General features: G+C 31.9%; 1 protein-coding gene across 1 annotated transcript in view; it reads right to left on the reverse strand.

Moving 5' to 3' along the window:
* Nucleotides 1–12,683, reverse strand: part of LOC143248615 (pyrokinin-1 receptor-like) — a 425,075-nt gene that overhangs the window by 384,744 nt on the left and 27,648 nt on the right. The gene's annotated exons all lie outside the window — the stretch shown is intronic.

Below are 12,683 nucleotides of genomic sequence, written 5' to 3' on the forward strand. Positions count from 1 at the left end.
TAATATCATCGTGTAATGTGGTAATGTTGTATATAGATGTAAAAGTAATATATCATGTATGTATGTTGGTCATGTTGTATATAGATGTAAAGTAATATATATCATGTGTAATGTGGCCATGGTGTATATAGATGTAAAGTAATATATCATGTAATGTGGCCATGTTGTATATAGATGTAAAGTAATATATCGTGTAATGTCATGTTGTATATAGATGTAAAAAGTATATAAATGTAATATGGTCATGTTGTATATATATGTAAAGTAATATATCATGTAATGTGGTCATGTTATATATAGATGTAAAGTAAGTAATATATCGTAGTAATGTAATGTGGCCATGTTGTATATAGATGTAATGTAAGTAATATATATCATGTAATGTGGTCATGTTGTATATATATGTAAAGTAATATATCATGTAATGTGGTCATGTTGTATATATATGTAAAGTAATATATCATGTAATGTGGCCATGTTGTATATATGTAATGTAAAGTAATATATCATGTAATGTGGCCATATTTGTATATATATGTAAAAATAATATATCGTGTAATGTGTGGCCATGTTGTATATATATGTAAAGTAATATATCATGTAATGTGTAAAGTAATATGTTGTATATAGATGTAAAGTAAAATATATCGTGTAATGTAATGTGTTATATATATGTAAAAGTAATATATCATGTAATGTGGTCATGTTGTATAGATGTATATAGATGTAAAGTAATATATATCATATATCATGTAAATTGGCCATGTTGTATATAGATGTAAAGTAATATATCATGTAATGTGGCACATGTTGTATATATATGTAAAAGTAATATATCATGTAATGTAATATATCATGTTGTATATATATGTAAAGTAATATATCATGTAATGTGGCCATGTTGTATATATATGTGTAAAGTAATATATCATGTAATGTGGCCATGTTGTTATATATATGTAAAGTAATATATCGTGTAATGTGGCCATGTTGTATATATATGTAAAGTAATATATCGTGTAATGTGGCCATGTTGTATATATATGTAAAGTAATATATCATGTAATGTGTCCATGTTGTATATATATGTAAAGTAATATATCATGTAATGTGGCCATGTTGTATATATATGTAAAGTAATATATCATGTAATGTGGCATGTTGTATATATATATGTAAAAGTAATATATCATGTAATGTGGCCATGTTGTATATAGATGTAAAAGTAATATATCGTGTAATGTGGTCATATTTGTATATATATGTAAAGTAATATATCGCGTAATGTGGTTATGTTGTATATATATGTAAAGTAATATATCGTGTAATGTTGTATATATATGTAAAGTAATATATCGTGTAATGTGGTATATAGATGTAAAGTAATATATCGTGTAATGTGGTATATAGATGTAAAGTAATATATCATGTAATGTGGTATATATATGTAAAGTAATATATCGTGTAATGTGGTATATAGATGTAAAGTAATATATCGTGTAATGTGGTATATAGATGTAAAGTAATATATCATGTAATGTGGTATATAGATGTAAAGTAATATATCGTGTAATGTGGTATATAGATGTAAAGTAATATATCATGTAATGTGGTCATGTTGTATATAGATGTAAAGTAATATATCGAGTAAGTGGCCATGTTGTATAGAGATGTAAAGTAGTATATCATGTAATGTGGCCATGTTGTATATATATGTAAAGTAATATATCGTGTAATGTGGCCATGTTGTATATATATGTAAAGTAATATATCATGTAATGTGGTCATGTTGTATATATATGTAAAAAGTAATATATCATGTAATGTGGCCATGTTGTATATATATGTAAGTAAAGTAATATGTCATCATGTAATGTGGCCATGTTGTATATATATATGTAAAAGTAATATATCATGTAATGTGGCCATGTTGTATATAGATGTAAAGTAATATATCGTGTAATGTGGTATATAGATGTAAAGTAATATATCATGTAATGTGGTCATGTTGTATATAGATGTAAAGTAATATATCGTGTAAGTGGCCATGTTGTATAGAGATGTAAAGTAGTATATCATGTAATGTGGCCATGTTGTATATATATGTAAAGTAATATATCGTGTAATGTGGCCATGTTGTATATATATGTAAAGTAATATATCATGTAATGTGGCCATGTTGTATATATATGTAAAAGTAATATATATCGTGTAATGTGGCCATGTTGTATATATATGTAAAAGTAATATATCGTGTAATGTGTCCATGTTGTATATATATGTAAAGTAATATATCGTGTAATGTGGCCATGTTGTATATAGATGTAAAGTAATATATCGTGTAATGTGGTATATAGATGTAAAGTAATATATCATGTAATGTGGTCATGTTGTATATAGATGTAAAGTAATATATCATGTAAGTGGCCATGTTGTATATAGATGTAAAGTAATATATCATGTAATGTGGCCATGTTGTATATATATGTAAAGTAATATATCGTGTAATGTGGCCATGTTGTATATATATGTAAAGTAATATATCATGTAATGTGGCCATGTTGTATATATATATGTAAAGTAATATATCGTGTAATGTGGTCATGTTGTATATATATGTAAAGTAATATATCATGTAATGTGGTCATGTTGTATATAGATGTAAAGTAATATATCGTGTAAGTGGCCATGTTGTATAGAGATGTAAAGTAGTATATCATGTAATGTGGCCATGTTGTATATATATGTAAAGTAATATATCGTGTAATGTGGCCATATTGTATATATATGTAAAGTAATATATCATGTAATGTGGCCATGTATTTGTATATATATGTAAAGTAATATATCATGTAATGTGGTCATGTTGTATATATATGTAAAGTAATATATCGTGTAATGTGGCCATGTTGTATATATATGTAAAGTAATATATCGTGTAATGTGGCCATGTTGTATATATATGTAAAGTAATATATCATGTAATGTGGCCATGTTGTATATAGATGTAAAGTAATATATCATGTAATGTGGTCATGTTGTATATATATGTAAAGTAATATATCGCATGTAATGTGGTTATATGTTGTCATATATATGTAAAGTAATATATCATGTAATGTTGTTGTATATATATGTAAAGTAATATATCATGTAATGTGGTATATAGATGTAAGTAATATATCATGTAATGTGGGTCATGTTGTATATAGATGTAAAGTAATATATCATGTAATGTGGCCATGTTTGTATATATATGTAAAGTAATATATCATGTAATGTTGCCATATTTGTATATATATGTAAAGTAATATATCGTGTAATGTAAATGTTGTATATATATGTAAAAGTAATATATCATGTAATGTAATTGTATATAGATGTAAAGTAAATATATCGTGTAATGTGGCCATGTTTGTATATATATGTAAAAGTAATATATCATGTAATGTGGCCATGTTGTATATATATGTAAAGTAATATATCGTGTAATGTGGCCATGTTGTATATATATGTAAAGTAATATATCGTGTAATGTGGCCATGTTGTATATATATGTAAAGTAATATATCGTGTAATGTGGTTATGTTGTATATATATGTAAAGTAATATATCGTGTAATGTTGTATATATATGTAAAGTAATATATCATGTAATGTGGTATATAGATGTAAAGTAATATATCGTGTAATGTGGTCATGTTGTATATATATGTAAAGTAATATATCGTGTAATGTGGCCATGTTGTATATAGATGTAAAGTAATATATCATGTAATGTGGCCATGTTGTATATAGATGTAAAGTAATATATCATGTAATTTGGCCATGTTGTATATAGATGTAAAGTAATATATCATGTAAATGTGGCCATGTTGTATATAGATGTAAAAAGTAATATATCATGTAATGTTATGTTGTATATATGTAAAAGTAATATATCATGTAATTTGGCCATGTTGTATATATATGTAAAGTAATATATCGTGTAATGTGGTCATGTTGTATATATATGTAAAGTAATATATCATGTAATGTGGCCATGTTGTATATATATGTAAAGTAATATATCGTGTAATGTGGTCATGTTGTATATATATGTAAAGTAATATATCCTGTAATGTGGCCATGTTGTATATATAGATGTAAAAGTAATATATCATGTAATGTGGCCATGTTGTATATAGATGTAAAGTAATATATCGTGTAATGTTGTATATATATGTAAAGTAATATATCGTGTTATGTGGCCATGTTGTATATATATGTAAAGTAATATATCATGTAATGTGGCCATGTTGTATATATATGTAAAAGTAATATATCGTGTAATGTGGCCATGTTGTATATATATGTAAAAGTAATATATCATGTAATGTGGCCATGTTGTATATATATGTAAAGTAATATATCATATGTAATGTGGCCATATTTGTATATATATGTAAAGTTATATATATTATGTAATGTGGCCATGTTGTATATATATGTAAAGTAATATATCGTGTAATGTGGTCATGTTGTATATATATGTAATGTAATATATCGTGTAATGTGGCCATGTTGTATATATATGTAAAGTAATATATCATGTAATGTGGCCATGTTGTATATATATGTAAAGTAATATATCGTGTAATGTGGTCATGTTGTATATATATGTAAAGTAATATATCATGTAATGTGGTCATGTTGTATATATATGTAAAGTAATATATCATGCAATGTGGCCTTTTGTATATATATGTAAAGTAATATATCATGTAATGTGGTCATGTTGTATATATGTGTAAAAGTAATATATCATGTAAAATGGCCATTTTGTATATAGATGTAAAAAGTAATATATCGTGTAATGTGGTCATGTTGTATATAGATGTAAAGTAATATATCATGTAATGTGGCCATGTTGTATATATATGTAAAGTAATATATCATGTAATGTGGCCATGTTGTATATAGATGTAAAGTAATATATCATGTAAAATGGCCATGTTGTATATAGATGTAAAGTAATATATCGTGTAATGTGGTCATGTTGTATATAGATGTAAAGTAATATATCATGTAATGTGGCCATGTTGTATATATATGTAAAGTAATATATCGTGTAATGTGGTCATGTTGTATATATATGTAAAGTAATATATCGTGTAATGTTGTATATATATGTAAAGTAATATATCATGTTATGTGGCCATATTGTATATAGATGTAAAGTAATATATCGTGTAATGTGGCCATGTTGTATATATATATAAAGTAATATATCATGTAATGTGGCCATGTTGTATATATATGTAAAGTAATATATCGTGTAATGTGGCCATGTTGTATATATATGTAAAGTAATATATCATGTAATGTGACCATGTTGTATATAGATGTAAAGTAATATATCGTGTAATGTGGCCATGTTGTATATATATGTAAAGTAATATATCATGTAATGTGGCCATGTTGTATATAGATGTAAAGTAATATATCATGTAATGTGGCCATGTTGTATATACTCACGTGATTTAACCTTTTTTGCTTCAGTCATTATGACGTCATTGTAGCATGACTTAGTTTTCATTTCCTACATGTTTTCAGGACTACTTATTTCAGGTGAAAACACTTACAGATATTTGTGGTAAACACGAGAACAACAACAACATAAATGAAACAAATTCATTACGATAGGTATAATTGAATGAACGCTAATTTAATATAAATGAACGCCTATTCTACACATATTCACGTATTATAATATTGGTAATGTCAGAGTCAAGGGGCGGTAATCATCCAACCTCTGCGATTTTGATATTTCACGACATTAAAACTGAAACCATACAAAGCGACACCCGTGAATGAAGCACGTGAAGGTTGAGGCTGAAAATGACATTTCTTCTCCGGTTCCATCACTATTGTAGTTCAAATATGATTGGTTTCTGTTATTGACTGAAGACTGGTTCGTTTAGGAGTGAACAATTGGATTCATCGTCACGTTAGAAAGCCCTTCCCTCGCACGTTTGAAAACACGAGCTTGTTCGGTGACGGGATTCGAGTGTGCGACTCTCAGGTTGCGAGTGGAGCGCCCTAACCACCAGGCCTAAAACACAAATAATTCATGACCACTTAGGAGAAGCTAGTCACAAAATACTATTAAATTATGTTATGATATGGCACGGCATGGCCAGGTGGTTAAGGCATTCAACTTGGATCCGAGTGTCTTGGGTTCAAATCCCCGTAATTCCAAACATGTTCGTCCTTTCAGCCGTGGAGGCGTTATAATGTGACGGTCAATCCCATTATTTGTTGGTAAAAGAGTAGTCCAAGAGTTGGCGGTTGGTGGTGATGACTAGCTGTTTTCCCTCTAGTCTTACACTACTACAGATAGCCCTCGAGTAGTTTTGCGCGAAATTAAGAAAAAAAACAAAACTGTTATGATATATTTAGTATAAAAGCATTTATTTAGGCTTACAGTCGAAACATGTAGAAATAAGCTATGTGCCAAAACTGGTGAAAATAGATAACTTTCTGATAAAGTGACACAAACTTTATCTATTGAACTGTAAATACATTCACGTTAATTGATTTTCAACAATAGTTTTACTAAAATGTCCTCAATTATCGAAAAGACAAATAATGAGATACACTGGTCGAAATTTTTCCCATCATAACCTTATCGAAGTCAAGACCTAAGTTATTAAGTTACAGGCCTGGAGTTCCTGAAGATACTAACGATCTCCGAGTAACATAACGCCTTAAGACATGTTATGGTAAGTTTCATACCAACACGTTACGCAGAATAAATGATAATTTTTTTTAAGTGTATACATCAACTGCTTTTCCTCTAAGACTGTTACAAGACAATAAAGTGCCAGCTTCACTCCTTTGCTACTTGTCTGTTTGTTGAATTTTGCGCAAAGCTACTCTATGTCTGCCTGCGCTAGCTGTCTATAGTTTAGAAGTGATAGGTAAGGCAGTCAGTAAACTTCACCCACTGCCAAATCTTAGGCTACTCTACTGTCATCGAAAAGTCAGGTTGATCGTCACATTAAGCACGTACCACGACTGAAAGGGTGAGAATATTTTGTGACAGGAATCGAACCCGTGATTTGCATGTTAGGAGTCAAGTGCTGTAACTGGCAGGCCATGCCAGGCGACACACCTTTTTAACTTTACTGCGTAGTGTGAAGGTGAAGTACAATCCAGAACCAGATCACGTATCATTGGATTCGCACACCAGAAAATCCAGGAGGAAATAAATCTCAAGATGTCCACAAAGGTTTGTTTCTCTCCCCTTTCAAATCAAAATATCAAATTACAATGTTGATTTTCGGCCTCTTCACCTTCAACACAACCATCTGTAGCAACTTTGATTGATATAAAATGATCTATTTGTCAGAAGTTTGGCTGATATAGAACGATCTATCTGTAACAAGTGTGGCTGATGTAAGATGATCTGTGAGTAACAAATTTGGCTGATGTAAAATGATCCATCTGTAATAGGTTTGACTGATACAAGATGACACACGTGTAACAAGTTTGATTGCTGTAAAATCATCCATCTGTAATAGGACAGCAGATGGTTCATCTGTAACAAGTGTGGCTGATGTAAGGTGATCTATATGTAACAAATTTGGTTGATGCAAAATGATCCATCTGTAATAGGTTTGGCTGTGGTAGATTCTTGCATCTTCTCTTTGCAAGTATAACTAGAACTGATATGTAAAAATGTGCGACAAATAAAGATGTGGTGTCGTTCTTCCGCATCTTCAAAACGGACCATTAACGTTTGTGGACTATTTACATTTTCAGCCACAATAAACCTAAGTATATGTTTATACTGTATGCGTTAATAATGATCGTAGAACGACTTGGAATATTTGGGTGTATGTGTTGTACAAGCAACGTTGTTTTCCTTTGTTTATTTAGATACCGTATGCAATCAAAGCCATCTAAAGGTAGACAATGTTTTTTTTTATGTTTCTGTTATTTTTATGTTGTTGATATTTGATGGTAAAATCTTATAGCCAGAAGGAATATAACAGATAACAGCCATCTTTCCTGGTTTGTAAATAAGTCGATATACCCAATATCATCAAAACGAAACGTTTCTGTTCTACGTCGTGTAATCAACCGTTAAAATATATATATATAAAAGGTCAACCAACAGAAAGGAATGAACTCTAGTCTATAATTTGAGATGATTCTTCCAAGGAAGAGGACAGTTAGATTTCTGTTCACGACACGTTTCTAGAACATTCGATAGTTTGTTTGAGTTAGTTTCCATAGAACTCAACCAAAGAAATTCACTGTAATCACAGGATAGTATACAATGTACACTTTCATAAATAAACTAGAACTCTATCCACGTGTTTAATGTAAGCTATCTATTTATCTGTTTGTCGCCCCTAGTGGCACAAAAGACTTGCACCGGTTGAAATCGGGTTTTGATACCCGTGATGGGCAGAACGCGGATAGTTCATTCTGTAGCTTTGTGCTTAATTCCAAACAAACAAATATTATCTGCCTGCCCGTTTTATCTAACTAAAGGTTCGTCCATATTTATGCCTACCTGTATAAGTCTAATTTCTCAGAGCAACCAACAATTTATCTATAAAAACGGGATGTAAATACAAAGAATAGAACAAATAAAAAATGTGTATATATAGTATATTTTCGTAAATCTAATAACTAGACAACGGTTTATGTAACAAGACTGCAGGTTCACCATATTTGAAAGTGTATTTGAAAAAGCAGGCTTTAACTATATGTATATAATTTTATTAGTACTTTATAAGTCTGTCTCTAATATATATCTGTATCACATTATCTGTTGAATGTTGCATTACTTGTATCCAACACACAAAGACTCCATATTGATACATTGAATTCGTTATAAGTTTATACAACTCATTACGATCTTCTCACCAACATATTAATTTTCCTACTATTTTTACTACACCTAAAATAGGAGATTTTTTCATCAAAATATTAAAGTTTTAATTTTTTCTATTTTACACTTCAGGATTACCAAGGAGATCTTTCTTACTGAACACCATTTTCTAGTTTCTTCAAACCATAAACATTTTTAACAGTCATCAATATATACTCTTCAAAACAAGAAACGCAAAAGGGATATTTTTGTTATTTTAAAGAGAAATATATGTAATAACGTTACAAGCTCAGAGTATGTGATGTTACACGTGTTAAGGCACTGATTGTCAGACCAAAATGACAATAAAAGTTGTGCACTTTGAAAACGGAGGAAAACATCGGATTTTTCACCCAAACGCATGCGTGTCCAATAAATTTGTTTGAGAGATCTGCATGTTCTGCAAGTGCAACATGTGCAAAATCCCTATGAAAGTGACGGGTTCTCGGTTTCCATAGCTCAGTGTTAAGCCACCGACACGCAATACAGTTACGCCAAGACTAACTGAAGCACAACGCAACAACGCCATTGGTGGCTTGGAAGCAGGCGAATCTCGATCAGATGTTGCCAGAGCTGTGAATGTTCACCCAAGCACCATCACAAGGCTATGGAATCGTCACCAACAACATGGATCAACTCGTGACCGTCCACGATCTGGCAGACCTCGTGTGACCACGGCCGCACAAGATCGCAATATCCGGTTACGTCACCTTCGGGATAGGACCATCATTGCGACGTCTACTGCCTCAACCATATCAGGGCTGCGTAGGATTTCCGATCAGACCGTACGCAACCGTCGATGAGATTCTTAGGTCCCATGTGCAACCCATCATGGTGAACGTCAACGACGTTTTTCAACATGACAACGCCCGTCCTCACACAGCCCGACTCACCACTGTCTTCTTGAGACACCACAACATCAACGTTCTTCCCTGGCCCTCCAGATCACCAGATTTAAACCCCATCGAACATCTTTGGGACGAGTTGGACCGACGTCTGCGACGGCGACAACCTCAACCGCAGTCTCTACCTCAGCCTGCAGCAGCTTTCCAGGCTGAGGGGACAGCCATTCCACAGGATGTGATTCGTCATCTCATCGCTTCCATGGGCAGGAGATGCCAAGCAGTTATTGATGCTCACGGGGGGCATACTCTTTATTGACGTTAAACTTCAACTAGTGAGCGTGGACTTCGCCTTTGGATGACTTTGGATGTTCAGCAGTGAATGTGCAAAGTTTCACACATGTCATACAGAGCTACCCGGAATAAACTTGTTAACAATTTGTCTCATATTTTGCCTTTTGCGTTTCGTTTTTTGAAGAGTATAGTTTAAGACAGAATACTTCGCATATGGACTTTTATTAGATTAGATAATAAAAGAATCGAGGCTGTTGATCCTTTCAAAATATTTTTAGATTAAATTAAAGGTTCTAACACAGTTAATAAGGAGACATAACCCCATCACTCACATTCTGGTGCACTGGGTAAGACAAGTGCTGATTAAGAGATTTCTTGGGAATTACATTGTACCAATAGGGAAAACACGTACTACGCCAAACAGTTGTGTAAGATTAGCAAAACCACATGACAGGCATTTCTAGACAACGATCAGTTATGAATAGATCTCACTCATGAAGAACACTTTCGACCAAAGTTATGAATAGATCTCACTCATGAAGAACACTTTCGACCAAAGTTATGAATAGATCTCACTCATGAAGAACACTTTCAACCAAAGTTATGAACAGATCTCACTCATGAAAAACACTTTCAACCAAAGTTATTAACAGATCTCACTCATGAAGAACACTTTCAACCAAAGTTATGAATAGATCTCACTCATGAAGAACACTTTCAACCAAAGTTATGAATAGATCTCACTTAAGAAGAACGCTTTCAACCAAAGTTATGAATAGATCTCACTCATGAAGAACACTTTCAACCAAAGTTATGAATAGATCTCACTCATGAAGAACACTTTCAACCAAAGTTATGAATAGATCTCACTCATGAAGAACACTTTCAACCAAAGTTATGAATAGATCTCACTTAAGAAGAACGCTTTCAACCAAAGTTATGAATAGATCTCACTCATGAAGAACACTTTCAACCAAAGTTATGAATAGATCTCACTCATGAAGAACACTTTCAACCAAAGTTATGAACAGATCTCACTCATGAAGAACACTTCAACCAAAGTTATGAACAGATCTCACTCATGAAGAACACTTTCAACCAAAGTTATGAACAGATCTCACTCATGAAGAACACTTTCAACCAAAGTTATGAACAGATCTCACTCATGAAGAACACTTCAACCAAAGTTATGAATAGATCTCACTCATGAAGAACACTTTCAACCAAAGTTATGAATAGATCTCACTCATGAAGAACACTTTCAACCAAAGTTATGAATAGATCTCACTCATGAAGAACACTTTCAACCAAAGTTATGAATAGATCTTACTCATGAAGAACACTTTCAACCAAAGTTATGAATATATCTCACTTATGAAGAACGCTTTCAACCAAAGTTATGAATAGATCTCACTCATGAAGAACACTTTCAACCAAAGTTATGAACAGATCTCACTTATGAAGAACGCTTTCAACCAAAGTTATGAATAGATCTCACTCATGAAGAACACTTTCAACCAAAGTTATGAACAGATCTCACTCATGAAGAACACTTTCAACCAAAGTTATGAACAGATCTCACTTATGAAGAACGCTTTCAACCAAAGTTATGAATAGATCTCACTCATGAAGAACACTTTCAACCAAAGTTATGAACAGATCTTACTCATGAAGAACACTTCAACCAAAGTTATGAACAGATCTCACTCATGAAGAACACTTTCAACCAAAATTATGAATAGATCTCACCCATGAAGAACACTTTCAACCAAAGTTATGAATAGATCTCACTCATGAAGAACACTTTCAACCAAAGTTATGAATAGATCTCACTCATGAAGAACACTTTCAACCAAAGTTATGAATAGATCTCACTTATGAAGAACGCTTTCAACCAAAGTTATGAATAGATCTCACTCATGAAGAACACTTTCAACCAAAGTTAGGAATAGATCTCACTTAAGAAGAACGCTTTCAACCAAAGTTATGAATAGATCTCACTCATGAAGAACACTTTCAACCAAAGTTATGAATAGATCTCACTCATGAAGAACACTTTCAACCAAAGTTATGAATAGATCTCACTCATGAAGAACACTTTCAACCAAAGTTATGAATAGATCTCACTTATGAAGAACGCTTTCAACCAAAGTTATGAATAGATCTCACTCATGAAGAACACTTTCAACCAAAGTTAGGAATAGATCTCACTCATGAAGAACACTTTCAACCAAAGTTATGAATAGATCTCACTTATGAAGAACGCTTTCAACCAAAGTTATGAATAGATCTCACTCATGAAGAACACTTTCAACCAAAGTTATGAATAGATCTCACTCATGAAGAACACTTTCAACCAAAGTTATGAACAGATCTCACTTATGAAGAACGCTTTCAACCAAAGTTATGAATAGATCTCACTCATGAAGAACACTTTCAACCAAAGTTAGGAATAGATCTCACTTAAGAAGAACGCTTTCAACCAAGAGAAAAATAAAACCTTTCAAGGACCATTTAAAAACTAAACACAGACAGTTAAAGGTTGACAATACTTCAAGTCATGAACAAAAGCACCGTCTATATGATCATTCAGAACTAAATATAGACAGTTAAAGGTTGACA

Source organism: Tachypleus tridentatus, chromosome 4 (genome assembly GCF_004210375.1).
Source record: "Tachypleus tridentatus isolate NWPU-2018 chromosome 4, ASM421037v1, whole genome shotgun sequence".
Classification (NCBI taxonomy): Eukaryota; Metazoa; Arthropoda; class Merostomata; order Xiphosura; family Limulidae; genus Tachypleus; species Tachypleus tridentatus.